The sequence below is a fragment of the Myiozetetes cayanensis genome, unplaced genomic scaffold (genome assembly GCF_022539395.1).
Source record: "Myiozetetes cayanensis isolate MyiCay16 unplaced genomic scaffold, myiCay2020 scf1, whole genome shotgun sequence".
NCBI classification, from domain to species: domain Eukaryota; kingdom Metazoa; phylum Chordata; class Aves; order Passeriformes; family Tyrannidae; genus Myiozetetes; species Myiozetetes cayanensis.
Window position 1 is genome coordinate 88,426,010 of NW_026086604.1, and position 26,713 is coordinate 88,452,722.

Below are 26,713 nucleotides of genomic sequence, written 5' to 3' on the forward strand. Positions count from 1 at the left end.
TGGGCTCGGCATTTGTACCTGCACATATAAAGGCAGGTGGAACAGCTAGCTACTTTTCTCAGGCAGATATGCTTTAAAGGGTATTTCGAAGTTCACTGCAAGGAAAAAATGCATTGTTACACATGGTGTGTCTAAAATAAAAGGTGATATTTTGGTAGTTCCCTGGATCAGTTACTGATATGTATGCTTTTTCTGGGGCCTTTCCCCCCATGTGTAATTTTTTTCATTCACTGCATGATGGTCTTGTTTATAAGATAGCAGCAAGAAAACAGAGCAGTAGATAGGAGGGGATGTTTGTGTCTGTGTGTTAAATAGTAAAAACCAAAGTGACTCACCTGTCACTTTGTTCCGAAATAGGAATGTTTTGGTGTGGGCTGCCAGTGCATGGTAGGAAGTGGTGGCTTAATGCGTCTACTTCATTTGTGCCTTTTATTTCCATGGCCTCACTCCCAGTCTTCAGGGCAAGTACTTGCATAACAATTTGCAGGGATGGGGCCTTTGCCTTGAAGTTATGCTGTGAGGACATTAACGCACACACAGTGGGATGCTGAGCACAGTGGGATTCTGATCCTGACTGGGGCCTCTGGGCACAATGCTGTCATAAATTTTAAGTAATAATAATACTGTAAAAAGTTAAATAAATGTGTCAAGTTAATTTTATGCTCCCCTCCCCTCAGGCAAATTAGCATAAATTGAATTTTCTAATAATTAGTCCAAGCAGTTATCACCGAATAGATATACCTGATTTCTATGAATTGTGGTAATACATGGGGGACAGATCCTGCAAGGAGCTCAGAGGCTCCCAGACTGACCTGGCGGGATCAGTTCCAGTTGCACAGTTACTGTATGACTGCATTTGCCATTAATTGGGTTAGTTATATGTGTATTACCATACAGTTCAGATTTTGGTCACTTACATTTACAGCCTTACAAAATAAGGCACTGAACTCTGTGCACTGGGCTTATTAAACTGTCGTAATAAACCATTTTGCAATTCCAGGCAGCCCTTCCCAAACGTATTGTAGAGCCTATTAACAAACACCTGTCAAGTTCAATTGAAATGTCTAAGTGGTCTGATCTACAGTGTCTGCCGCTGTGCCAGAGAAAGCAGGGCTTGCACGGCGCGCCAGCCACGTCAAGTAGCGCAGTCAGAGATGGGGTGTTTGGGAGCTCAAAAGGGGGCTCCAAGGAGCTCTTGGCTTGCCTTTTGACCTACTGGATTTTGGTAGTAAGTAGTAAGGAGAAAAAGAAGGACAGAACAGGTACATGTAAGTCAAAGAACCTTTCCTTTCCCTGTCACTTGGCTGTGACATCTGTCTCAGAACATTTCAAGCTTTTAATTTTCTTTTTTTTCCTCTCCATTTTTTCAAGGGAAGATATGGAAGCATAAATAAATCTTTTTCTCTGCTGCTGACTTTAATGAGGGCTGGCCCTTGGCACACGTGTGAAAATTGCTTGGCTAAGAAGAATCTAATGTTCTTTGTATCGTAGCTTTGGAGATAAAGTCTAAACTCCCAAGTTGCTTCTTTTGTCAAGAGAGTGCTACTTGCTGCTTGCTTCCAGAGACTGAGCTTAAAAAAGAGGAGAAGGGGAAAATTAGCCCAGTAGCATCCCAGAAATGTTTGTGGAGTGTTATTTGTTTTATGCTCAGGGATTTTTTTTTCTCTTTTTTTTTTTTAAATCATGAACTGGGAATCCAAGGAGGCTCAGCAATCAGAGTGTTTGAACGCCAGCCAAGACACTAAACTGGCAGCCATCCATTCTGATATCAGTGTGAGTGAAATGTGTACTCAGTAACTGGATTCAGGCCCTTCATAGTTTGCAAGCAAATATTTCTGCTTTTGCGGATCAGATAAAAAAAAAAACAAAAAAGCTGTGCAGCTCTCGATCATGTTAGAGAGGACGGTCTGCACCTTTGAAGAGGGGCGTTAACATTTCTGTGTCCCAGTCAAAGTCCTGTGCCTTATGTCATCATGTTGAAGGCTATGGTCTATTTCCAAAAGGCATTTAATTACCTCTTTTAATGTTTTAACTACTAAATCTACGGTGCATAAAAGCTGTAAGTACCTCACACTGGTAAGAAGCTGTAGGAAAGTGGAGTAAATTGGCATTTCGCAGAAAGGTTGTACAAACCCAATGGAAAGCTATGCAAATCAGTTATGATACAGCCAAATTTGCATTTTGTCTTGGGTTTAGTGATGATATGCACAGCATGAGTTTGTCAGGCTTGCCTCTTGGGATGATGCATGCACTGGTGGTATGGCCCTGTAGGGTCAATTTAACAAGCATAACGTTGTGATTTTCCATGCAGTTTCTCAGAACCACCAAGCAATGTGCAGCAATAAATACTGTCAGAGGAAATCGATTTTTAAGAGCAAATACATTCAGCAGGAGGAAAAAGTGTTATACAAATCTCTTGCTTTGCCAAAAGAACATTAGCAGCTTTGTTTGGTGCTGCTCAGCTTTCCAAAGTAACTCCCTTCTGCCGCCTTACTTTTTTCTTTCTTACTCTTTGCTGTAGGAAATGTCGGGACCTGGAGGTGATACAGAGTTCTTGCTGGCTGAGTGCTCAGATCATTAAAGCAGTATACAGGGCAGGGCGACATGTTGCAAGCAGCTGACGGTGCAGTTTCACAGCCTTTGAGTTCATTGAACTAATAGTAGCTCTTAAGACCTGTTGTTTTGCCCAGCTGAGAGGGAAGGTGGAAGCATACTTGAGGTTTTTGATGATATTAATCAGGAGGATGATGATATTATGGAGGACGATGTGCAAATGGACTCTCAGAGCCCTTTGCAGTCTGTTTTATGTTGAAGAGACATGCATGCTTTTTAAGTGTTGCTATAAGGTACTTCTCAAATTACCTTACCTGCCTTTTTCCTCATGTAAGTTTTGTTTCATTTCAGGAATTCATATGTTAAACTAGGGGAAAAAAAAAAAGGAAAAAAGAAAAAAGCCCAACCAAAACCCTAAATCAAATTAATTGGATTTTTTTGGCACCGCCTTCACATGCTGTGTATTCTCTCCAGCCAGCTATTTGAACACAATTTTTTTATCTTTTCTGCTGTGAAAATGGACCAAATAAAAAATTCTGTACATGCTTTACTTGTCACAGGAGTGAATTTGCTGCAGCATCCCTTCCCAGTTAATCGGAGCTGTGTGACAGCTCCATCCTGTGGGGTGCTGGGCACCCATAAGAAGTGCTGGGTGTTTTCATTTCCTGTGCTGTGACCCTGCACCCTTGAAGTGAATGAAATGTCAGCTGCTAACCTGCAGTAGGTTTTGGGCTGGAGTACTACAAGGGCTGCTCAAGAGCAGCCTGATGGAAGTATCTCTCTTTAAGGTGGTAGTTAAGCAGCATCTCTCCTTCAGGCAGGGTTTAAGCAGGAGTTCAGAACATCTTGGACAAAGCACCTGGTACAAGGCTGTCCTGAATTCAAACACAACCTTAAGAACTCTGTTCCTGTGACCTCAGTGCTCTGTTAGTTTGCCTTACAGAAGCAGAAAGGAGTTTGGCTGCTTTCAAATGAAGTCTACCAAAAAAAACCCCAACGAAAAAAACCCAACAGCCCAGCAATCATCTGTTTTTTTTTTTTCTTTCCCTTGCCTTCTCTATAAATAGTCAAACATTTTTCAGTGCAAGTTTAGTTAATGTTTTGCAGTGGTGAGTGAACATTGTGATGCGCCAATATGTTTCATGCTCCTGAATCTCCTAAGATTCTTGAGTGTAATTTAATTTGGGTTTTTAAATTAGAGGAAAAAGAGTGCTGTGAAGTCTTTTCTGAATTTTGTCACTGACTTCATGAAGAGTCTTTTGAGTGCATTTGGGAACAGTTTGGCTTCACTGAATACATGTTAAAAGTTTTCCTTTCTTATCCTTACCACAGAAACAATCACGTCATTCTTGAAATTAATGCTCCTTTTGCTGTCCACATGTAAGAAATTATGCGAACATCTGTGTAAGTTGCAACATTCAAGAGATGAATTCCTGGTAACAGGCTGCAGAGCCTCTCTTTCATACCCTTGTCTGCAGAGAGTCTGTGCACAGGCATCAGCTTTGTTCTCACACCACACACTGTCAGTTTTGTGTTCCACCACTTCGCTACTAATTACAACTAGTAGGGGTTTGTCTTTTTGTTTGGTTTTTTTTCCCCCAACCTCTTTTTCAAGCACCAAATGCATAGTTTCATTTAGGCATCTGGTTTTATCAAGCAAATGGTATCAGACTCGTGTGGGATTTTGTGAGTCATTACCAGAAATACTGCAGTGGGTGGACTAACCCTTCGAAGAGTGTTTCCGGGGTGGTAAGGTTTAGAGAAAATAGGGTCGTGCCTGTGACTTTTTTTGCATGCACCCTCGGGAATACCCTCCACAAGGGTGATACCCTTGTTCTGTCGGCAGCCCTGCTGTTTCCTACTGACACCAGAAGGAAGATGAGTGATGCTCCTCAGTCTCCCTTCAGAGTATTTCTCACGGCTGTCCCTGCGTGACAGGATACTGTAGCACAAAACACACGTGTTTTGATTGCAGGGCAGTGTGACACAAGCCTGTGGTGTGAGAAGCCAGGGCAGCAGCACTTGCAGAAGCTCCCAGAAGAGCACACTTAGTTGTCTGTGCTTTAGGTGTCAAGGCTTTCAAATTAGCATCGCCAGCTTGTAGCTGGGTTTATTTCAGTTTCAGATATCAACGCTTCTTCCTAAAGTGTTACCGCCTCTCCACCTACAAAATGCAGTCCTGTTTCCACCTCAAACCTTGTTGGAGAACACTTTCTGTAAAGCAAATCAAACCCAAATGCTGTCTCCTCATTTTTAATGGCACGGCCCAGCCCCGTGTATCTGGGCTCTCACCATCAGCCTGGTCTCACAGGAGCAACACATCTTCCCAGTAAGAGCCCATTAGTGGGACACTTGTAGGAATGTTTGTTGATCTCATCACATGTGCAGACTTCTCGTCAAGGACATAATTTAGGAATAACATGCAAGACTTTTCTTAGAGTGCTGCTGCCTTCCTGACAGAATTACAGGTCTTCAGAGGCCAGCACTAGGAGATGCAGCTCTGAGCCTGTGCTGCCGGGACTCAAAGCACATGGGTTTGCATTTGCACATCCCACTGCCAATACATTTGCTCTCTGATGAGAGACTGAGGAGGTATATACATTTGATCTTGTGTGCTTCATCCAAGATTTAGCAGGGAAGTTTCTTACCAGAAGCATATTTGTTTTGGATGGAGGCTTTCCTGTTAAGTCCTATAGTATCATACTGTCCTGTGTAGTAAAAAAAGTGTTTCCCATTCAAAGAAATAACCAAAGCAATGTGAGGAGAATGTTTTGATGAAATTGGGGTGGGGGTGAAGAGGAGGAGCAGCAGAGACTCCTCTCTTGCCACTGTCCAGTTAATGTTTCTAATGAAGTCTAGTGCAATGCTGTGATCACAGCAGAAACCTGCTTTGATGAGTGATGACTTATTGGGCCTAATGTTCTCCTAAGCATAATTTATGACAAATAAATATGCAATGGCTTTTCCTGGTTCTTCCTATTTTTTGACTGCTTCTTCTGTTTCCTCAGTTTGGGAATGTCAAAGAAAAACAAATAGGGTTGTCGTTTCTGGCCAGCTCACAGAGCCTGGGGGAGCTGTGGTTGGGAGCAGGGGACGTGGCTGCTTCCAGCCTTCCTACATGAATCCAGAGTGCAGCTTCCTCCCCCAAAAGTCACTCAGGTGGGTACAGCCTCTTGGCTAGTCTCTAGTGGACAGAGCTACCCCCTCCTGAGCAAGGTGGGCAGTCTGCAGCCCTTTGCCTGGCATATGTGCATGCCCATAGAGAGATTATTTGGTAAGGTTGCAGAGTGTCTGATTGTGCTGTACTGCAGTCCCCATGAAGCATTAAGAGCTGTAGGTCCAAACCAAAGTAAGGGAAGGAGGCATCCTTTGTGGTGAGATGGATTCCCTCCTCCATGCGTGAGCAGACATCATCCCACGCACAACCCTCACATGTGCACCATGCCAAGCAATTTCTTGGTGTATCAAGGAAAGACCAGTCTCTCTTACCACTAAACCACCCCTGTAGCCCCTTTATGCTTTGGACATATGCTTTTGGGTACTGTGGGAAGGGCAGGGCGAGAGGGCAAGGCAGATCCTGTTGCAGCATGCAGAGGAAGCATGGAAATTACGCTTTGTACCCGGCTCTCATTCCTGCGTGCACCACAAGAGGAACCGAGATGTGGTGTGAGGAGGCACAGAAGGAGCATCTGCTCATTGTGCTGCTGGAGCTTGATGGCTTTGGCTGCCTCACCAGGTCAGGTTTCTGTGCAGCTGCACCCAATGGCAGTGTCTGGGCAGCAGCTCTGGCATTTCTTCCCTGCCTTGATGCGAGTGGCAGCAAGATGTGGCTGCAGCCTGCTGAGGCTCCTGTGGGTGAGGAGATGGTGGTGATCCCCTGCGTACCTGTGGCTGGGCTGTACATAAGATTCAAGAATGGTGTTTGTAAACTGAAGATTGATGGGATGAGTCCTCCAGTGCTGTCCTGTCTGTGGAGAGCACCCACACTGAGGTCTGGGGTAGCACCAGCTCTGGGAAGGCGGCGTGGCAGAGAAGTGGTGGCACACATGGTCACTGTGCCAGCAGGGCTTGCAGTGGGAGAAGTTTTGAAATTACAGCATTGGTAACAGCTCACCTGATTCGGATTAAATTGCAAATTGCAGCTTCTTCAGGATGCTGTAGGTAGGGCAGAGCCAGGTGTCATCCTGGTCCTGGCGGAAACTAGACCTTTGTGCTGGAATGTCCTATACCTTGTTTATATATAAGGCTTATGTAGAACTTCCATAAATATGTTTCTGGATTTCCCTAGGCATATTTTCCTTACCCCTCTCCTTTCTACCTAGAGATTGAACCTGCTTGGAATCTGAGGCTTTTTTTTTTTAGAAAATAAAATACTAAGAATAACAGTAACTTTTTTTTCCTTTGTTCTGAAAATTTAGTGCCTCTGGTCACTCAGTTCAGGACAGTGTCTGAAACTGTGTGGATTCAGATGTGGCAATACCAGCCTTTCCCCCTCATAGGTACAGGTTTGTTCCATTTTTTTTTAACCCAAAGCATAGACGTGATCCTGCATGCTCACAAGGAAAGCACATGCATGCATACACTTACTTGGCGTGTCCTGATTAGAAACAGGGAAGCCCCAGAGCAGTGAGCCTCTTCATTGACTCCAACAGCACTCCTTTCCAGAGCCAGGAGCTTTTTTGGTCAGCTCCGGGGAGAACATCTCTCGGTCTTGCAGCGTGACATTCCTGGTCCCTGATGCAGAACAGCATTTTATGTACAGGCAGACATGCATTGTCTTGTTGCCTTTTGAGTCACTGCCCTGTTGTAGGGTGGAATATTGCCACTGTGTTTGAATATTATTCTTAACAGGGCAGTCAGTTGCTTCGTGCTCAGATGCTCAAATGCACATGCGAAAGATTTGCAGAGGCAGGTGGTAGCCTGTATTTTTCTTCCGTTTGCAGTTTTTAAATTAAAAAAAAAAAATCTTTTCAAGTTCTACACTGTCAAGAATGTGGGTGTCTGGCTGAATGAAAGAAAAATAAACTAAACTTGCATAATAAATACACTAGTAAATTTGCAATTTCCCTAAACTCTTAGCGTAAATACAGCCACTTTGGGGGGTTGGTTTGCTTGGTTGCTTATCCAAGGAAGAAGAGCAGCTTTTGAAGATTGTTTCCCAGAATGTCTTTCCTTACTATAATTATGTTAATTACCAGCAATGTACATACTCCAGTCACAGCATGAAGTGCTACTTTCTGACAAAGTCAGATCTGCTGTCTTTTGCATCACGTCATATGTCAAGTACGAAACAAGACTCCAAAGGTCTTGAGAATGTCTGTGCGTGAGGTTTTTGAGAATTTATTATTAATTTAATAATGCTATTTTTTTTTTGCCTTCTCAGAATTTTACAAGTTGACTGCCTAGAGATAGGCACCTGGGTTTATATTTAGGGACTGAAGTAAGTGGGATGGCTTTCAAAGGTCCTGCGTACCTGCAGCTCTCAGAATAAATTAAAGGCAGATGTTCTTTTTGGCAAGTTTGACAGAAACAAGTAGGCGATGCTGGGTGCCCAGCACCTTTGAAACACTAGCAGCCTATTCAGATGCCTAAAGATGGAGTTAGGCATTTATATTTAGGCACCCAAGTTGGAAAGGTTTTGGCCCTGTAATTGTAACAATCACTGTCCCCTCTGTCCTGAAGTGCTGTAGCAGAGATTCATCCAAGAAGCCGGAGGTTTGTATGTGGGAGTGAGCAGGGACAAAGTATGTGTCTCACTGCAGTGGAAGCGAGCTCGGCTGCCTGCCTTATAGCACATGCAGATGAGGGTCAGATGGCTTGACAGTTGGTTATGAAACTAAATAGAAATTATGCAAAATGAGATTGATTTTGCACATATTTTTAGGTTTTGTCTTTTAGGAGCTCGAATCTTTAATTAAAATACCAGAGAGAAAAAGAGTACAGGCGGCAACTGTTATGTTTCACATATATACTGGATGTAAAGTAATAGCCTGCTATGCTCTTTTTAGGGATCATTTTTATCCCATTGCAACTGAGAATATAAAGCCATCTTACAACTTGCCAGAAGTGACACCTGCTTTCATATTTCCTAATAATTACTTTAGCTTTGACAGAAAGTACTTGGCAGGGTACATACAAATTACGACTTGCTTCAGGGTACAAATAATGTCATAATGACTTTAAGAGTTTCTCTTTATACTCTGGATGTTTGCATGTACATGTTTTGTTGATATGAAGTAAGTGAGTAGAGCAGAGTTTTGGGTGTTGTCTTTAACTTCTAAATAAAAATGTGTATTGGACAGTGTAAGCCTACAAATAGACTAGAAAAGGGGAATAGGTTTTCAATGGCTATTTGAGCATGTTTGGGGTTTTTTAATTTTTTCAACTCTCTGTTGTGAAAATGCCTTAGACGTTTGCAAGAAATAAAATTACTTCTAATGCTAAATACTCACAGTTGTCTTGCTAGAGGAAAGAACTTGCCTGCAGGTTAAGTGGCATCAATGTAGAAAGATTTCTCTCCCATCTTCCCTGCCTTGCAGCAGATGAATGTTCATTTCTAAAGTGCATTTGGATGTTGTATGCACTCTTACCCAGTTTGTTTGAATTCTTGCTGCAATTAAGTAGAACTTGAAGTCATGTGAAGTCATGTGAACTCACATCTGTCTGCAAAATTGAAGTATTTATTGTATATCTGATCCCAGGCTGTAGATAAGTAGTTAATCTTCTGCAATGGTCGATAGTTACTGAATAGCCTTTAAAATATTTAGGGTTAAATGCATTAAAGTATATAATTCTACATAAAAGCCCATTTTGGGAGAAGGTAACAGATGCACAGAGGTCAGTGGTATACTTGCCCAAAATCAGCCCAGGATCTCTGGTGGAGCAAAGATGCACTTCCACATCAGGGTGGGCAGGAGTTTTACCCTGGGCCCAAAGCAAATTCTGCCTTCTCTGTGTTGGTTTGCTCTTCATAAGCGAGGTGAAGTTCTAAAATCATAAGGAATGGTTAATTGGATTTCACCGTTCATATCTGTGACCTGTCTCCCTGAACAATTTTTACAGCAAAAAGGAAGCGAAGGAGAGAGCAAATCACGGGTACAGGTTACTGTTAAGCAGCTCACTGAACTGTTCCTTGAAGGCGAGACAAACAATTTCTGAAAACCAGAACATGATGTTTTAATGTGAGCTTCCTTAAAGAACTGGAAGAGGAAGGCATTGATAAATACACTGCTTTTGCAAAGCAGAATGAGCAATTGTACAAAGCATTTGGGAGTCAGGCAGTTTCTTATCTGAAAAAAAAATACAGTGTGTTACTTTTCCACCTCTGTTAGGCCTTTTGCATCCTGCCTGAAAAAAGTTAAGCTCTTTCCATAAAAAGAATGAATTTGGAAAATGTCTGATGTGTTTCTGTGTGCATTCATATTAGTCCATGTCTTTTATCAGACAGCTCTTTAAGAGATACAAAGTTCATATGTGTGTGGGTCTTTCATTACCAGAAAGATTTTGGCAAACTGCAGGGAATTTAGACAGCTGCAGCAAAAGTGATTAATGGACTAGAGAGGAGAAGAAAGATTAAGAATTAAATACATACAGTTTGTCTTAACGACAGGCAAAGAGGGTGAAGGAACAGGGTGATGTTAAAACTACTAGTGCTGCACCTGAGGAGCTATAAATAGCCAGATTTGAGGAATAATGTCTGGTGGTCCAAGCGGTATGACTAGGAGTAACAGCATAAATTTTGATGCAGGAAATGTAGGCTGAAATCCAGAAACACTTCCAGCTAGTAAGATCTGTTAGACTGTGGAATAGTCCCCAGTGGGAAGGGGTGGAAGCCACATCACTCAAGTAATTTGATGTTCACCGAACAAAGGCAAAGCTCTCTAATACGGCACAGAAGAGGTCCTGTGTTGGGCAGGGGTCTGAGTATCACCATTGAGATATGTCTCCCTCCTCCCTGTGCTATCTGGGGGCAGTGCCAACTGTGACAATGTCTGGAAATCACACGGGGATTTCTAAGAGCACTTTATTTTAGCATATATTTGAATAGGGATTTCCTTGCAGAAACACAGAAATCCCTCTCTGTTCAGCTTTCTGCCCTGCAGCTGTCCCTGCTTGTTGTACTAAACCCCAAAAAAGTAATGAAAGAGAACCAAAGTTGCTTTACTGTAAAACTACCTAGTGATAAACTTTTTTAAACTTCACTTGGAACAGGCTCACCAGGCTGTTCTCCAAGGCTGAGGAAGAGCTGTTGGCAAGCTGCATAGAGCCATTACAAGTGAGAATGACTGAGCAGAACAGGCCTGTTTTACTCATTCACTTTTCTGCTGTATCCAAGCAAGTCATAAGTTCTTAAATTCCATTTTTCATGTAGGGGCTTGGTCTCCATAGTTATGTCTCTTGTTTTTTTGATCACAAAGCTAATTTTCCAGTGCATGGCCAGAAAGCTACAATGTGTATGATGAAAACTAGATACTGGGTTTTTTTTGTTTTGTTTTTGTTGTTTTTTTTAATAAGCCTACAGAGTTTTTTCTGTCACTTTTGCTTGCAGCACCATATCCTCCAGAGTTTTTACTTGCCCCTCCCCAGACTGCTGTGGCAGTGGGACTTTGTGTTGCTGATTCTTTACTCTCTTCACCACTCCATGGATAATCTAAGGAGAAAAACCTTTCACTTCCTTCAGATCAAGTCCCTGCTATGAAATTTTAGAGAGAGAGAAGTCTGCTGCTGAAATGGCCGTTGATCTGAAGCTTGCACAGGTTGCATCCTCCTGTGCTGTGTGTTGAGAAGATAGGGGAATGGGTGCACACTCCTGCATGGTGTTCTCGATGCAGAGCTCTGCTGTGGCGTGCTGACCAGGCTCTCAGCATCCTGCATCTGTAGCTGCCTGGTGTTTCAGTACTGTGTTTTCTCTTTCTGAAAGCTCCCTGAGAGTGGAAGAGGATTTGTGTGGCTTCATACAGGTTTAGATGTTACAGCTGTGTTTTGTACTTTTCTGAGACTCAGAAAATGATTTCCTGCTGCCCACCTAAGTTCCAGAACACGGATGGGGTACGAGAGAGAAATGCATATCAGGGTGTTGTCAAAACATTTATTTCCTTAGCAGGAAGCATTGATCCTGCAAACTATATTCTATTACAATGGCTTTATTTCTCCTATATTAAGTGACTGATACAGACTATATTTAATCAATTTGTTTGATGGATGTTGGCGAATGAACGTAACAGTTGGTCACTGTGCACATCATCTGCTGCTGCTGGCTGGTTGGCTGCTTTCAACAACCCCAAAATAGGGTTTAGCTTGCAAATCAAGGTTTTAAAGCTTTATTTTGTCACTTAGTAATACACTGGGCTTTGGTTGCCTGACTTACTCATTTTTTTTGTCAGCGTTTATCAACATTGAGTAATGCCTGCAAATAATGAACCATGCTTCTGCTTGTTAATGTGCTTTTGTTGTTTTCATTGTTTGTAAGCCTGTTTCAAAGGAGCAGTCGGGGTCATCTCCCAGACAGCATTGTATCTTCCTAAATGTATGCTTGTAGAAAACAAAGATGGTTCAAAAATGGTTGTGAACCTTTTGAATTAAAGCCCACGTTCCAGATCTGTGAGGAAAGTAGTGATTTTTTTGGCCATGTTTGTAAAGTGTTCTTTGCTTGTTGTTTATTTTTTTATTTCACAGTACAGTCAAGAAGCAGTTGAATCACAGCAGTGGTAAAGAAGGATAGAAACAGGAGCTATGTTTTGTCTAAGTCCTGTAGAATTCAACAAAAAATATGGTCTTTCTTATATTATCTTGAGCTTTTCTGTAATCAGACCTGCTAGATTTAGATTCTGAGATATTTTTTAAGTGGACCGGTCTGTCATTACAGTTAGATCGCAAAAGAATTATGCTGGTTTGGGCTGGAATAGAGTTAATTTTCTTCACAGTAGCTTGTATGGAGCTATGTTTTAGATCTGTTCTGAAAAGAGGGTTGATAACACAGGGATGTTTTCATTACTGCTGAGCAGGGCTTACACAGCGTCAAGGCCTTTTCTGCTCCTCACACCATCCCACCAGCGAGTGGGCTGGGGTTGTGTGAGGAGCTGGGAGGTGACACAGCCAGGAGAACTGTCCCCAGCTTACTCAAGGGATATTCCAGATGATGTGGTGTCATAGTCAGCAGTAAAGCTAAGGGAAGAAGAAGGAATGGGGGACATTCAGAGTGTGATGGCATTTGTCTTCCCAAGTCACTATTACATATGATGAAGCCCTGCTTTCCTGGCTGAAGGCCTGCATGCTGATGGTGGTGAATGAGTTCCTTTTTTTGCTTTGCTTGTGTTTGTGGCTTTTGTTTTAGCTATTAAACTGTCTTTATCTCAATCCACAACTTTTCTCACTTTTATCCTTCCAGTTTCCTCCCCTATCCAAGGACGGGGGGAAAGTGAGTGAGCGGCTGTGTAGTGCTTAGTTGCCAGCTGGGATTAAACCATGACATGAATAGTCTATGAAATACCTGTCTTCCCCTTCCTTTGGTGAACTAATTTTAACCTAATGACTCCATTGCATTGCTGCCTTCCTCAGTAGCCATTTCTGTGGCACATGCCTAACTTTCTCTTTGGAAGACAGCCTGTTTGTCTCTGAATGAAGGAATTTTTTTAGGGTATGGCAATACTTTTATTTGCTCAGTGAAATTATTTCCTCAGGTGGAGAAATTAGTTAACTGGAAAGAGTGGTTTTGGAAGGTTGTAGGGTAGTAGCTACCTGCTAGTGCTGCCCTTCTTGCTCCTTTAGTGCCACTTTCTTCTTTCTAAGAAATAAGATGAGGATTTTGGCATTCAGCATTGCTGACAGCAGAACTGGAAGGCCAAATCCTGACTTTTTCCTATTTCAGGGCTAAACAGAGAGTCTTGTCCTCCTCCAGAGAGGGAGTGAGAAGTGAGATGCTCACTCTCACCAGCTGTCTTGGCTGTGTGGGCACAATTCAGCCAGGGATCTTCTGCTGGTGTGACTGCTTGGACTGGCAGCTGGGAAGGCTCCACTTGGCCCTGGCCAGGAGCAAAGGACTTTGTATTTCCAGGCTCCCTATGGCTCTCTGCTGAAGCCTTCCTGTACAAGCACATTGCCTGAGACTGCCTCTGCCTATAGTCTGTGGAGGTATAGGACTGTATAGAAGTAGAGAGCAACTTTGAGTCCTGGTCCTTCCAAGGGATTTGTGTGGACAGGTTTGGTCTTGCACCTGCCCAGCAGTACAACATCAGTTTGGTGAACGGGGACTTTTCAATCCCCATTCAGTCAGCTAAGGCAGACTGAAAGAGGATGCAATTTCTTACAGGAACAGTGAAGAGCATAGAGAGTTCACCTTTAACTTTTGATAGAGGAACAGAGTTGTGCTTGGCTCCTCTCCCTGAAATACCTTGGTCTCCAGAGCTGTCAGTCTGATTTAGCTCTCAGCTGAAAGTTACTTAAAATAGAGAGGAATAAAGGAGCGAGAAAGATGCTTGGAGGAAAATTGCTTATGTTTTGCTAACAAACCATAATATGCAAAGTGTTGTTTTATAGATCAGGGTAAGCACACAAAAATTAGGAAGCACCAGAAAAATTGCAGCAGGTCAGCAGAATATTCAGAGATTTCCTTGCAGATCTAAGAGGCAGAGGAAGTGAGCAACAGACAACTCAGAGCTCAGCCTGACATTTGCAGACTGTCTCTCGGTGGGTCTGGGTTGTAACTGTAAAGGTAAATGGGACACCGATACGGATGAGGTGGCACTAAGTGTAGAGCAAATCAGCCTCATATGGCAGCAGCTCCCTTTAGGGCTCATCGGGTGTGCCAAGTGTGAGACAAGCACCTTGGATGAGATATAAATGATTCAGCAGTAACTGTATTTCAAGAGCAAAGAGCAGGCACCAAAAGGTTATAGGAGAACCAGGCAGAAATGTAAGAAGCTGAGGGATGATCATGAGGGGTAGAATTATGCAGCAGGGGGAAAACCCCACACACCAGTCCTGAGATGAATAAGAACACGTGTTTCTGTGTATCATAAACAGTCTTTGCCTTTTACACACGCACACATTAACACATCTGTAATTACCAGCAGACTCACCTCAAAGAAGATGGTGTTACTCTTACTTTCCCATCACGTTTAGATATTCCTATTTGTGAGAAGAGCTGAGTTCGTCTGTGTTTCCTGGCACAACTGTGTAGTGAAGACTGCTTTAGCTGGTCTCTCTATCCTTTCACCATCCAGCCTGGGATTTCTGTGCACATCTGGGGACAGGGTTTTTCCCTGTCTGAAAGACTTTTCTAATAGAAAAGTTTGCACATGTGTTGTTATGTAAGAGTTGTATATGTGCAGGAAGAATCATCAAACCTGAAAATTACACTTTCTTTTCTTCTTTTTCACTGAGTTTCAGAATTAATTTTTAGAGCTTCAGTGCACATTGGAAAGTTTTTAAAATAAAAAGTTTAAAAAATGTGGATTTGAGGTGCGTTTTTCCTTATTTTTTCTTTTTGTCTTAAAACAATTGAAAAAACAACTGCATCATATTTTTCTGTAGGAAAGAGAATAATTCAGTTCCTGTATTTACTTCCAGGAAACAAACAAATGCCTTTGAACATGGCACATGCAGTTCCTTTTTTCATAGTGAGAGGGGGCTTCTTCAAGCATTTAAAAAGCTGGAGGTGAAATGATTAATGTAGGCACCATCTTGTAGCTGTGGCATCAGCAGATCTCCGCTCCCCTTTTAGTATCACTAGGAGCTTGTTTGATGCGGTATGAAGAGAAAAGTAGAATTGTGCTAGTGATTTTCACAAGAAAGTAGATGATCTTTGTAGTTCATCCCAGCTCAGTCCTGCCTGAGTTCAGCAGCAGCAGAAATCAGCAGATTTTGATGTCCATTTCTTTCTGGGCTTGATCCTGGATCTGTTTCCAGATGGTTTATACTGGTTTGAGTGTTACTGGAGTTGCTTCTCAATATGGAAGGGGAAGGACCAGGAGCATACCCACCTTCATATGCGCTGTCAAAGTGAGGAAACATGTTAGGCTTTTGGTATATTGTGATAGACTGAACTGGACCGGCATCTCTGCTTTCCCACCTGTGACAGCACAGCAAAAAAGAGTAATAGAAAACCTGTCTAATCTATTCTCTCAAAGGAGCACAGTCCATAGCCTCCTGATAGGAAAAAAAATAAAAAAATTACCTGGTTGAACAGAGCCAGTGCCAGTGTGACCTATCCACGTGGCTGGGAAAAGTGCCTCAGGATTGAGGAGGGAGCATGAATGAATCTTTTATCTTTGGCTCAAATGTAAACTGAGTAATCCTCATGGTTTGGCTGCCTGTGCCTGTGTGCTGGAGCAGGGAGGGTGGAAATTTCTGTGTTTAATAGAGCTGCTTGGGAGACATCTATCTGCTTGCTGCACAACCAAGGGTTGGTGCCTGGTGCTGTGTGTGCAGCCCTGCATGGTGATATCGAGCTGGTGTCACTGCCCTGTGCACCCCTCTGCTGCATGGCTTTTTGTGGTAGACTGGGGAAGGGAGCAGGGAGAAGATGTGTGCAAATCCACATTGGTTTCAAAACAAAACCCCACTATTTGATTGCATTTCCTGACAGGTTGTATTCTGGGCAGTTTCATATATTGCATGATGTGAAGATAGTGTACTCTTCAGGCGGGTTGAACTGAGTTGCACTGTTCCCCTTTGTGAAGCGTTGCTGGTTTGTTAGCTGCAGATTAGAGACAAAAGCTTTTACAATTAGTTTTTTAATGGGAGAGAAGAGGAGTGACATTGTGACCTGCTTACAAATGTGGCTGAGATCGTCTGGATTTCAGCCCACACTCAGGAGAGTGAAGTCCTGTTTCCTGAGGATTAATCCAGAAAACCACCCCTTGTTATCAGTTCTCACCATTTCACAAGCCCAAGCAAGAATATTTTGATGTTTCCAGGTATTGAAGAAGCATATGCCTTCCAGTTGTCCAACCAGAAAAATTCCAGATAGCGCGGGGATCCTTTCAGAGTCTGCTGAAGCTAAGATTTCCTGAGCGCAGTATTTACAAGCCCTCCTGCTAGGGAAGTGGAGGAAGGAGCTTCTTTCCAAGAAAAATGTAGGCTGGGTAATCTGACATCACTCAGAGTCACATCACCCTACACCCACCAGAATTCAAAGATAGAATGGAAATGGCATAATCTGTTCTCACAGTAACACTAATAGTACTGCTCCCGCGGCTCATTGTGCGTTGTCCCCACCCGCCATAGCCACAATTAACATTTCTTGCAGTGACTTTGAAAAGTGTTGCCATAACAAGGTTGCTGATCAGCAACTACAAAAATCTTAACAAGGTACCTAATGGAGCTTTTTGTTTCCATTATTTCTGCTTAATATATTCTGGAAAAGTCAGGAGGTTTTAACCTTGCCTTCAGCTGCAGTACCCTGGTATGTTTAATAGAATACCACTTCATTTGTGCTGAAGCTAGTGATCATTAAAAGGGTTTGGAGACCCCTCTAATGTAGTCAGTCAAATTGGTGCCTGGAGCCAAAGAAAACGTATATCCAAACACATGTTTTCGGTGTTGAGCTAAAAAAAAAGAAATGCACTTCATGTTGAATAGCCTTCTCCAAGTGCCGCAGTTAATAAGCCATGTTGTGTTTTTACTGGAAAAGTATGCTTCTAGCCAAGCATTCTTTGCATTTTTCCCAGGATTTAGTCATAAAATCACTTTAGACATATTACAAGTATGAAATGTGTGCACATCAGATAAAGGGCAGCAATTTTTGTTTTGCTGCAAAGCTCCATGGAAACATTTTTATCACCATCAAATGCATTATCACAAGAAGTCTGGCCCCTTTCTTTACTGTTAACATTTAGCTGTATAAGAATGCTGAATGACAGAGACCATGCTAACAAACTGCTTGGTGATCGAACGCACAGCACCATCTCTATGAGTTTGGTACCATCAGAACCCAACTGCTTTTACAGAGTCTTAGACACAGGCATCCAGTGCTAATAGCTGGCCAGCGTGCAGATCTTCATCTTCAATCCTGGCTGCCTAATTCTGCATGCATAAAAAAGCAAGAAACCTGAAGACTTTCTGCACTATTTTAAGCATTATTATTTCAAGAAATGGTTTACGCAAGCGAGAAAAGCCTCTAGCACAGTCAGCAGCCTCAGCCCTTCGAGGCTGTTGCATCTCACAACACACTCTCGCAGCCCCCTCTGGCTGATGCTCGCAGCATCGTTGCTCTGCTCTGGAGCCAGTCCCCAAGTCCTGCTGATGGCTGGAGGAAAACCTTCCCGGGGGCGAGTGGGGCAGAGGGGAGTGAGATTCCTGGAGGGAACCTCTGCGAAAGTCAGCAGCAGCAACGTTTTAAAAGAACAAGTGTATACGCGGTTTTATGTATTGGAATAGAGCGATCTAGCTATCAAACATATGTTCACACATACAGAGTATACAGAGTAATGTGTATATACCACCTCGACGAGCCAATCTGTGTTCTGAAGAGAAGAGATATTTAAAGCAGCTCTGCAAACTTTATAGCTCTGGGAGAGACTAGCTGGGCTTGTCTCTGCAGGGACTTGAAGTAGAGCTGGTCCGATCTGCATTTCTTTGTGTATGCAATTTGAGTATCTCTTCATGGGTAGCTATAAATATGCTAAGAAACAGGCACGTGGATTAGGAGTACAGATGAAGGGGAAAAGTCCAAGGGACAAAAGAGGGTTACCCATCCCAAAATCTGACTTGAACCCCATGAAGGTGTCGTGGAGCAATGAAATGTGGAAGGAGGTCACCTAAAAGCCATCATACAGGCTAAGAGAGCACTGGAGGGGGCACTGAATCGTCACCATCTCATATCTTTCTTGGAACCAGCATCTTTTTCCTCACTTCCTGTGGCAGGCACCTATGTACCCAGTTTGAAGAACAGACAGGAACCAGGAGAAAGGCAGGACTAACTATGCTTGACCTTTGCACAGAGAAGTCGGAGTAGGAGAGTGGCATGTACTTGCTTGGTGTTAGGAAGACCTGCTGTGAAGCAGTTGTGGTGTACGGTGCTCACCACCTGCCCACAGTGAGTCATACTTTTGGACAGATGATTAAAACTTCAGTGCTGTGTTATTCGTTCGTAATCATCATGGGAAAATATGAGCTGATCATTTGGGACCTTTTACGATTAGCACATTTGTGGGTGAAATTTTTACTACAGTGTAATATGTCAGGGTAGATTTTACAGATGTCTGTGGATCCAGGTTAGATATCACCTGGTGCAGAGTCTATGATGGAAAAGTCCACAAAATGTTTTTGAGTGTGAGGTATTCCCATATACAGCATACAACAGAAATGTTCATCCTAACCCGTTCCTTCTACTGTGGGAGCACCCCGTGAAGGAGCCACCTCTGTGCCTTCCAGTTGGCCAACAGGACTGCTCCCCTCTACTCCTGTCTTCCTGGGAAAAAGCTGTATCCTAAGCCTAGATTCCCTGAAGGGGAAGAGATAGGACAGGATCATCAGAGAGGAAGCTAGTTCACTGCAGTCATCTCTGCTCCCTGGCATCCTAGCCAGGATGTGTCTGCTGCAGCCTTCTGAAGGAGGGCAGCTCTCCAGGGAACATCTCTTTCTGCTGGCCAGCCTCCACTGACGGGAGCAAAGTACTAGCAGAAGTCAGAATAAGATCTTGAAGGCAAATGTCACAACAGTAGTGAGAGTAGTTGGATTTTCCTTCACGGGGTGATGCATTGGAGATTCAGTTGCAGGTTTGTGTGTGGTTCACCAGAGATATCACACTGCATTCATACTGGATCAGGTGGGGCTGAGTTTTCTCCCATTATAAACAAACCTCCAAATCTCCTTACTAGTTGATTATTTGAAATATTTGAGCTCTTTGCCTTTTTTTTTGACAACTTGGCATTTTTTGCTTGTATGCGCTGTAGCAGCTTTCATAGAGGAGGAGCTTTATTTCACCACTGTCTTTTTTTTTTTTTTTTGATTGTACCTAATCAATCTTGCTGTGTTACTAAGAGCAACATCCCTGTCGGCCAGTCAAAAAGCTGGAAGTCTTACATGGCCTGGTGTGTAGCCAGGCACAAAGCTCCCTTTCATGGCTTCGGCTGGCTGCATTACCAGCCGTACTGAGATCACAGTCCTGATAAAATGGTGTTGAAAGCACTGAGAGTTTCAGGCTTTGTGCTCTCTGCTGAAGGGATAATTTTAGAATGTTCTTCCCCTTGATAATAGTAATTTTACAGCAATGTAACTGTTGAATTTTAGAGTTAGATCAGTGTAAATGAAGGCAGAATCAGATCATTTTTTCTAAGGCAAAGAAAACTCTTCATATCAGCAAATATAAATGAAATAAAAAATCCAAATGTGCATACACACACAAAAATCTACATCTTCTTAAGGCAAGACTGTAAATAATTAATACAATAACCTGCTAACAAGTTCAGTCTAGGTATATTAAGTTAGTCAAGGCTTTTCAGATTAGTCCTCTTCTTTTTTATCTTGCTTTGCATTCTGTAGCTCCATGAATGCAGGTAACTTCCACCTGCATGAACAATAAGAAAGCATTTTTCCTTCTGGTTTGAGAGCTGCATTTTCAAAAGGATCTTATACCTCTTTTCCAGCTGTCCAAACATGTATTTCTTCTTTGTTTTGTTTTGTTTTGTTTTGTTTTTCTGTTCATATTTTTCAGTGTTTAAAAAAAAAAAAAGCCACACCTTGTATCCACATTGTTAGGGGCAAATTTTGCAGCTCTTTGCAAATAAACCATTTTAAGGCTTCTTGCAAGGTGATTGCATTTAACAAATGTAGTAAATAATCCTGAAATTGCAATGTGCCTCATTTACACTTGAATGGAATTACTTAGATGTGGGATGTCGCTGGTACGAGTGGCTCCAAATACGCTGTTCAGTTTTGTGTTCGCTAATACAGGCAGCTTTATCTCTTGCTTGTATAAAAAGCATGACACTTTCAAAAGGATTCGAATCTCACTTGACTCTGCTCTTCTATGGGCAATTGAAGTTAGGGACCTAAATAAAGCTGGTCCGATACTCAAAGGTGCTGAACAACTGCATCTTCTGTTTAAGTAACAAGTAGATGCAGCTGCTTGGCACAGATAAAAATCAAGTTTTTTTCAGGTTCCTAAAAATGGATTTAGAAGCCTAATTAAAGTATATGAGGTTCAAAAATGCTGGTCTACACAAAGACCATTTTTGGCAATGAACTGAGCGGGGACACAGATGTGCTCTGATGTTTGCACAGAGCTACCTGCAGGCCCTTCATGGAGTAGTGCAGGACAGAAAAGGCCTTCTTCAAAATGCTGAATTCACAGAGTTACGGAAATTCATCAGGGAATTGGAGGACCTGCAGTACCCAAAATCATTTTGCTTCATGCGAATAGAGATCATCAGTCAGAATCCCCGAGTTTGGTCATGGAAGACTAAAAAAGTGAGTTTTGCTTTTCCAGAATGTACTAATTGCCTCTTACAAACACCCTTTTGCATGCTGGCTTGGTTGTGAGTACTGTGGGTCATCTTATCAGAAGTGTACAGAAAGAACATAGCTACTTCCAGCTGTGGTTCAGGTGAAGAAACCAGGTTAAAATTTGGCCTTCTGTACCAAATTGGCCATCCTACCTGGATGCAGGATCTAAAAAATCCTTGCTGCAGTTTCTCTATTTGTAAAGGCTTAGCAATTTTGCGATAGCTGATTTTTTTTCTTTTCCTTCTTTTTTTTTTTTTTTCCAGTAGATGAAGGTACAGTGATACAGTACCCTAAAACTTCCCTCGCATGGGCAATTCAATGAGTGTCTCAGAAGGCACTATATGTATTTGCATATGAGCTGTGGAAGTAACACGTTTTCCAGAAACAAGGTGAGCCAGCTGTTGTTCTGTCTTCATGATCTAGAAATGTGTTGTTAGATCTGGTGGTGCAATGGCAAAACCTTCTGCTGTGTTGGTGATGTCCACCTAGTTCCCTGCTACTGCCAGAGGCTTCCCCCAGGCTGGGGACTGTTCCATATGCATTAAGGCAAGATCGCTGAGTCCTCCAAAAAGTAAGTTTACATTTATGTTTAAAGGGAATAGAACAGTGATTCCTGTGTGCAGCTTGTCAGCCAGCCCTCTGAACTTCTGTTAGACTTATTGCACTTATCTAATCTCTGAGCAAACCCTATGCACCAGTGACAGCAGCATTTATATGCCATTTGCACAGCAGTGAAGTCTGAGACAACGTGACGTTTAAATTAGCGTTCTGCTCATTGATAGGTAAGGACAGATGCTGTAGAATGTAGTAAACCCTTCCTGCATCTGCTGCATTGTAGGATCCTGTGTGTAGTGTTGTGATATGGCTAAGGGACCTGTTAAGTCATACCAGATAAATTTGGTGAATAAGCAGTGGCTTAGCCCACCATTCCTTTGGGTGTGTGTCATGTTAGACAGTATTTCCAGAGGGAGGTCAGCAGACAAACATCCACTGGGTGCAGAGATGGACTTTGGGGATGAGTGTATGACACTGATTGATTTCAGGGGAAAGGTCCTCTGGGGATTGTACAGCTCATCATGTGCTTAAGAGATCACTGCTATCACCTGTGTTTCTGAATAATGGAAGAGAAGTGCTCTTGGTCACGCAGCTGAACAGGTTCCTGAGCACCTACTGCCAGTGTGTTGACATGGGTAAGTTATTCTGGTGGGACTGACATTGACTTATGACCTCATATTATGGCAGAACTCTTCTTGCCTCAGTGTTACCAGAGATAGCGCATATCTCCCTTGTTTTTGCCCTTATTATGTCCTTTTTTGAAATTTGTGCCTGCTCACACAGCTGGGTTTAGACAGGGTATAATGTCCTCAGATCATAGTTAGATTACGAGGAAAAAATAAACACAAAGTTGCATGCACAGCTTCATTTTAATTTTAGGAGAAGAGTTTGGAAGATCTGAAAGTAAAATTTAGCACAGAATGTTTAGATTAAAAAAAATATATATTCTTTGCTTGACTTGCCTTTGAGCATTTTGTTGAAAGTACTAAAAGAACTCTTTTAATGAAGCATAAAAATTGATTGTTTCTTGCCAGGAGGGATCGTCTTCAATCTTCAGATACTAAAGACTTCGTGAACCACAAGAAGAATATCTTCTTGAATCATTTACATTTTCCCCCTTTTGCAGGCTTATGTAACCATGCAGAAAATCTAATAATAAGTGTGCTATTAGTATCCAGTGTGGCACCTTCTGCAAAGTGAGGTGTCATGTTATTACAAATAATGGTGCAGAAATGTTGTAGATGTGGAGAGCTTCCGTATGTGGCTTATTTGAGTAATCTTTATCAAAAAAGATCTTGTGCTAATTGAATCCATCTTTGCCTCTGTTTTACTATTCTGTTTTATTGTTCGAGGGAGGAAGAGCCTGGCTGCTTGCTTTTGTTTCTGTGAAGTCTGGCATGCTATTAATGGTGTTGGAAGGAATAGGCTAGTAGCAGCACTGAGAAACCAGGTGTCTTGTGGTCTTTTATTTTTACATACATGCCCACCCCTTCTTTGTTCACCCACCCACAGTCTCTTGAGGTTTAAACCTGACCTGCAAGCATCCCTTTTTGTTCTGATCTCAAGTGCCTTGAGCAGGGATTGTCAGCCTTGTGATAAGCACTGTCACAGGCAAGGCTACCAGGCTGATCTGCGTGTATAACCTTAATGCCAGTGAGTTCAAACTCAGCTTGGCTTCTCTGATGGGACTGCAGGCTTAGCTTTAATGTGGGCAGACTACTGAGCAGCAGCAAGCAACCCGTAGGGTCTTTTCTTCTGTTGCGACTCTGTCTTTTTTTTTTATTATTATTTTATTTTTCATTTCTTTTCTTTTTCCTGTTCCTCTCACCCTCATACTCTGCCAATAGCAATACCCACACCTAGAGCACCACTCCCCTTTGTAGTGACCACAGTGTGATCACTGCATAGGCAGTTCCCTACCTCCTGGCATCTCTTCCACTGATTTTGTGCAAATTGTGCACTCATTTGTTTCTCCAGGTGAATATTTGGAGCATAAGTCTTTCCTTTGTGGTTATTACTGTGTGCCTTGAAGACACTATAATAACGAAAAATGTGATGCTACTTTTGTGTAAATCACCTCTCTAACCTGACCCCTGAAAGAAGGGAGAGCGTGATGGCATCTCCCTGCTCCTGGAGTGCCAATGTGCTTTTCTTCCCAAAATGATTAAAATGCTGTTCCCCCTGGTTGAGTTTTGCCGGTGAATGAGCCCTGCTGTGGTCATACCACAGCCTGCCTCACTCAGTGACAAGCATTTATTCTTAAGAAGCTGACAGTCCCAAGTTTAACAATGAGTTTAAATCTGAGTGTGGCCCAAGGAACAAGGGATGTAACCATAACCTTGCCAGTCTTGTCCCCCAGCAGTTTGGGGTAACTTATGCTTTGGACTTGAAGGCTTTGCAAGGTGGTGATTGCTAAGGAATAGTTTGGGATAGGAGGTAACCCAACTGTTGCCATCAATTGCTTTCATAAAAGAAGAGTAACACCCCCACCCCAAAGCACACAAGAAAGAGCCTGGTTGTTTGCTGTAATCTAGCATGAAACAGCTAAGGAAAACAGTGCATTTTGCAAAAGCATTCAGTACCCTGCATAGGAATTCCAGCTTGGGATATTGAATGTGTCTGTTACTGTAACAGCTGATACCATTCAGTTATATGTAAAAGATTGCGCACAATGTAACTCTCCGGGGTTGTTTTACTGTTGTTTCCTCCTGTGTCTTTTCTTAGACAATTTAGCGCTTTGTGGTAGGGACCTGATCCTGCAAGTTACTGAGCACCATGAAATCCCATTAAAGCCAGTGCATTCAGCTCCTTGACGAATTGTAGCTTTATTTGATGCAGGTTGTGGAGGTGCTTTGGCAATAGAAATAAAGCTATTTTTAAAGGTCGCTGTGTTGTAAGCTTTTATAAAGCTGTACTCGCACAATGGATCTTTCTTAAATCTGTACTTCTCCCTGCTAATCCTAGAGACTTATTTCTTTCCCCTTTGCTGTTCTTGCTTTGATTTTTTTTTTCCTTTTTCCTTAATAATGTATTTTCTTTCATGACTTCTCCTAGTTCCTTAGCTTTGCAGCCCTTCTCCTACTTGGGTGGGTCTTTTTATGTCTTTGTTAGCTGGGAATTGTTTCCCAGCAGTGGTAACTATGGAACTCCTGAGGTCTCTGCCGCTTGAAATGCTCATTCAGAACCATATTGGATAATTTCCTGGCCCATTTCCCTTCTGTTTTACTTTTAAACAGGCGATAAGTTTGTTTACAGAAGCTAGGGCGGTTGATGCCAACCTGAAGAAGGGCTGTATTCACAGGCCAGTAACACGGTGGGAGGGCTGAGCTGAGTGACCATGATTCTCTGTGCTCACACTGATGCAGAGGAAAGCTGTTACAGTCTTCAGATCTAGAGCCCAGTACAATCTTGAGCCCTTTTAGGGAAAGCTTGGATTTTTCTGCTTTGGAGTCATTTAGCATAAAAGGTATTTATCATATGTTTCCTTTTAATTTGTTTTTATAATAAAGATATCAATTTACCTCAAAGCTGTTATTCAGGAGTCATTTAGAGGCTTTCCCTTCTTTGAGAAGAAAACTGATTGTGAAACCTAGGCAATAGAAATTGTTCGGCTGAATTGGCAAAGCCATTCTCCAGTGTTCAGTCCTTGTAAAACTGTCTCTTTGGAGGAACCTCTAGGGATGGCAGTGCAGCTCTTCCCTGTAGTTGTGAGGTACAGACCTTTATATTGCAGATGCGTGGCTGTGCATCTGTGTGCCATGGAGGGCTTGGTGGTGGAAGTGTATGGTAGCATTTCTGCAGGGGAAGAGTCAACCCCTCAAATGCTGGAGGGAGAAGATTGCACTCCATCAGATTTCTTCTGTGCTTGGGGTTTTGTCTTTTTGCTCCCTCGTCAGGCCTTGTTGGCAAGAGGAGTGTGAGGTCAAGACTGTGCTGTTTATTTTGCTTCTCAGCTAACTGAAAGATACAGCCTTGCCTCACTGCAGCCTGCCAGGGACCAGACTTAATGGTCAGTGTTTTAATTTAAGCGACACCAGCCGGGAGGCGAACGGCGTAAAGGGTACAGTCGGTCAGCCCTTCCTTCCAGCGGTTTGCTGTACATCCAAGGCTATCAACCTCGTGCTCACAGACGGCACATGTTTGGCCGGTGGCCAGAGGGGAGCTGCTGTGCCAGGAGAACCTCAGACTTAGCTGAGCACCCATGCCTGCTGCAGAATCCTCTTGCTGTGGGAGAGGTGCTGCTCTGCGGTGGTGTGGGGACTGCGTTTTGTGTTTTCTGAGAATATGAAAGCTTGTCTGTGTGGCTCTGAGGAAGGCTGGTGGCACTGGTTTAGATTCAAGGCTGCTTTTCAGGAGACAGAAGCGTAAGGACTTTGGTCATACATCAGAAACAGAGGCATCTGAGAGAAAAGACTATCAGAAAGCTTTTGTCTTTTAACCTGATAGCGTTTCTGCACTGAGAAGATGGCGTGAGACTTGCCATGTGATGGTGCGATGAGCGACATTGTGCGCCAGGAGCTCACGATGGCCGCTAGGAAGCTGTGGGGAGGAGCAGCAGGCTCCTTCCCTTCATGAGTTTCACAAATGAGAGCTTTTTTGGTACTTGGTGATCATCACATTCCCTCTCCCGTGACAGGGAAGGAGGCTGCTCCCCTTTCAGCCTCTCCCACTCGTAAGCTGTTTATTCACATTAAGTGGTGAGGAGGCTGGATCAGCCTTACATCTCTAGTGTCCTTAGTTAACACAAGGCTCTGACAATTGTGCCTCTGATTATTCTCTCACCATCCCTACCTTTTAAAAATATTTCTCTTTAATTGCTGCTTTGTCAGCCATGTAATACTGTACTGGGATCCAAAGGTGCGTGTTAAATAAGGGATTTAAGGCTGCAGGGGATTGAGCTGATCATTATGAGTCTGAGAATGGGACCTGTGAAGCATGTTATCTGAGGCCTCTGTGGATAGTTAAATTAAATGAATGCTTTTGTGATAAACTTTTTTTTCAAACTAATCAATTGTGTGAAAGCAGGGAGGAAGCTGTAGAAGCTGGATGGTGAGGGCTGGAGAAACACAGCTGTTGCCTCTTTCCATTGCAGTGCCATTAATGAGCAGTTAATGACTGACTGTGTCTCAGTCCAGTGTTTCTAGATTCTTTCCTTTTT

The 26,713-nt window shown here is 42.8% G+C and overlaps 1 protein-coding gene across 24 annotated transcripts in view; it reads left to right on the forward strand.

The window, feature by feature from the left end:
• ATXN1 (ataxin 1) overlaps window positions 1–26,713 on the forward strand; it is a 222,030-nt gene that overhangs the window by 150,137 nt on the left and 45,180 nt on the right. Inside the window, exons 6-7 of one of the 24 annotated variants that reach the window (XM_050308364.1) lie at window positions 21,264–21,389; window positions 22,044–22,190. The exons of 20 other annotated variants lie outside the window; for them this stretch is intronic. The gene's annotated coding sequence lies outside the window, so the exon portion shown is untranslated. The remainder of the gene's footprint in view (window positions 1–21,263; window positions 21,390–22,043; window positions 22,191–26,713) is intronic. 3 more of the 24 variants (XM_050308854.1, XM_050308537.1, XM_050309267.1) reach the window with 3 other exon arrangements.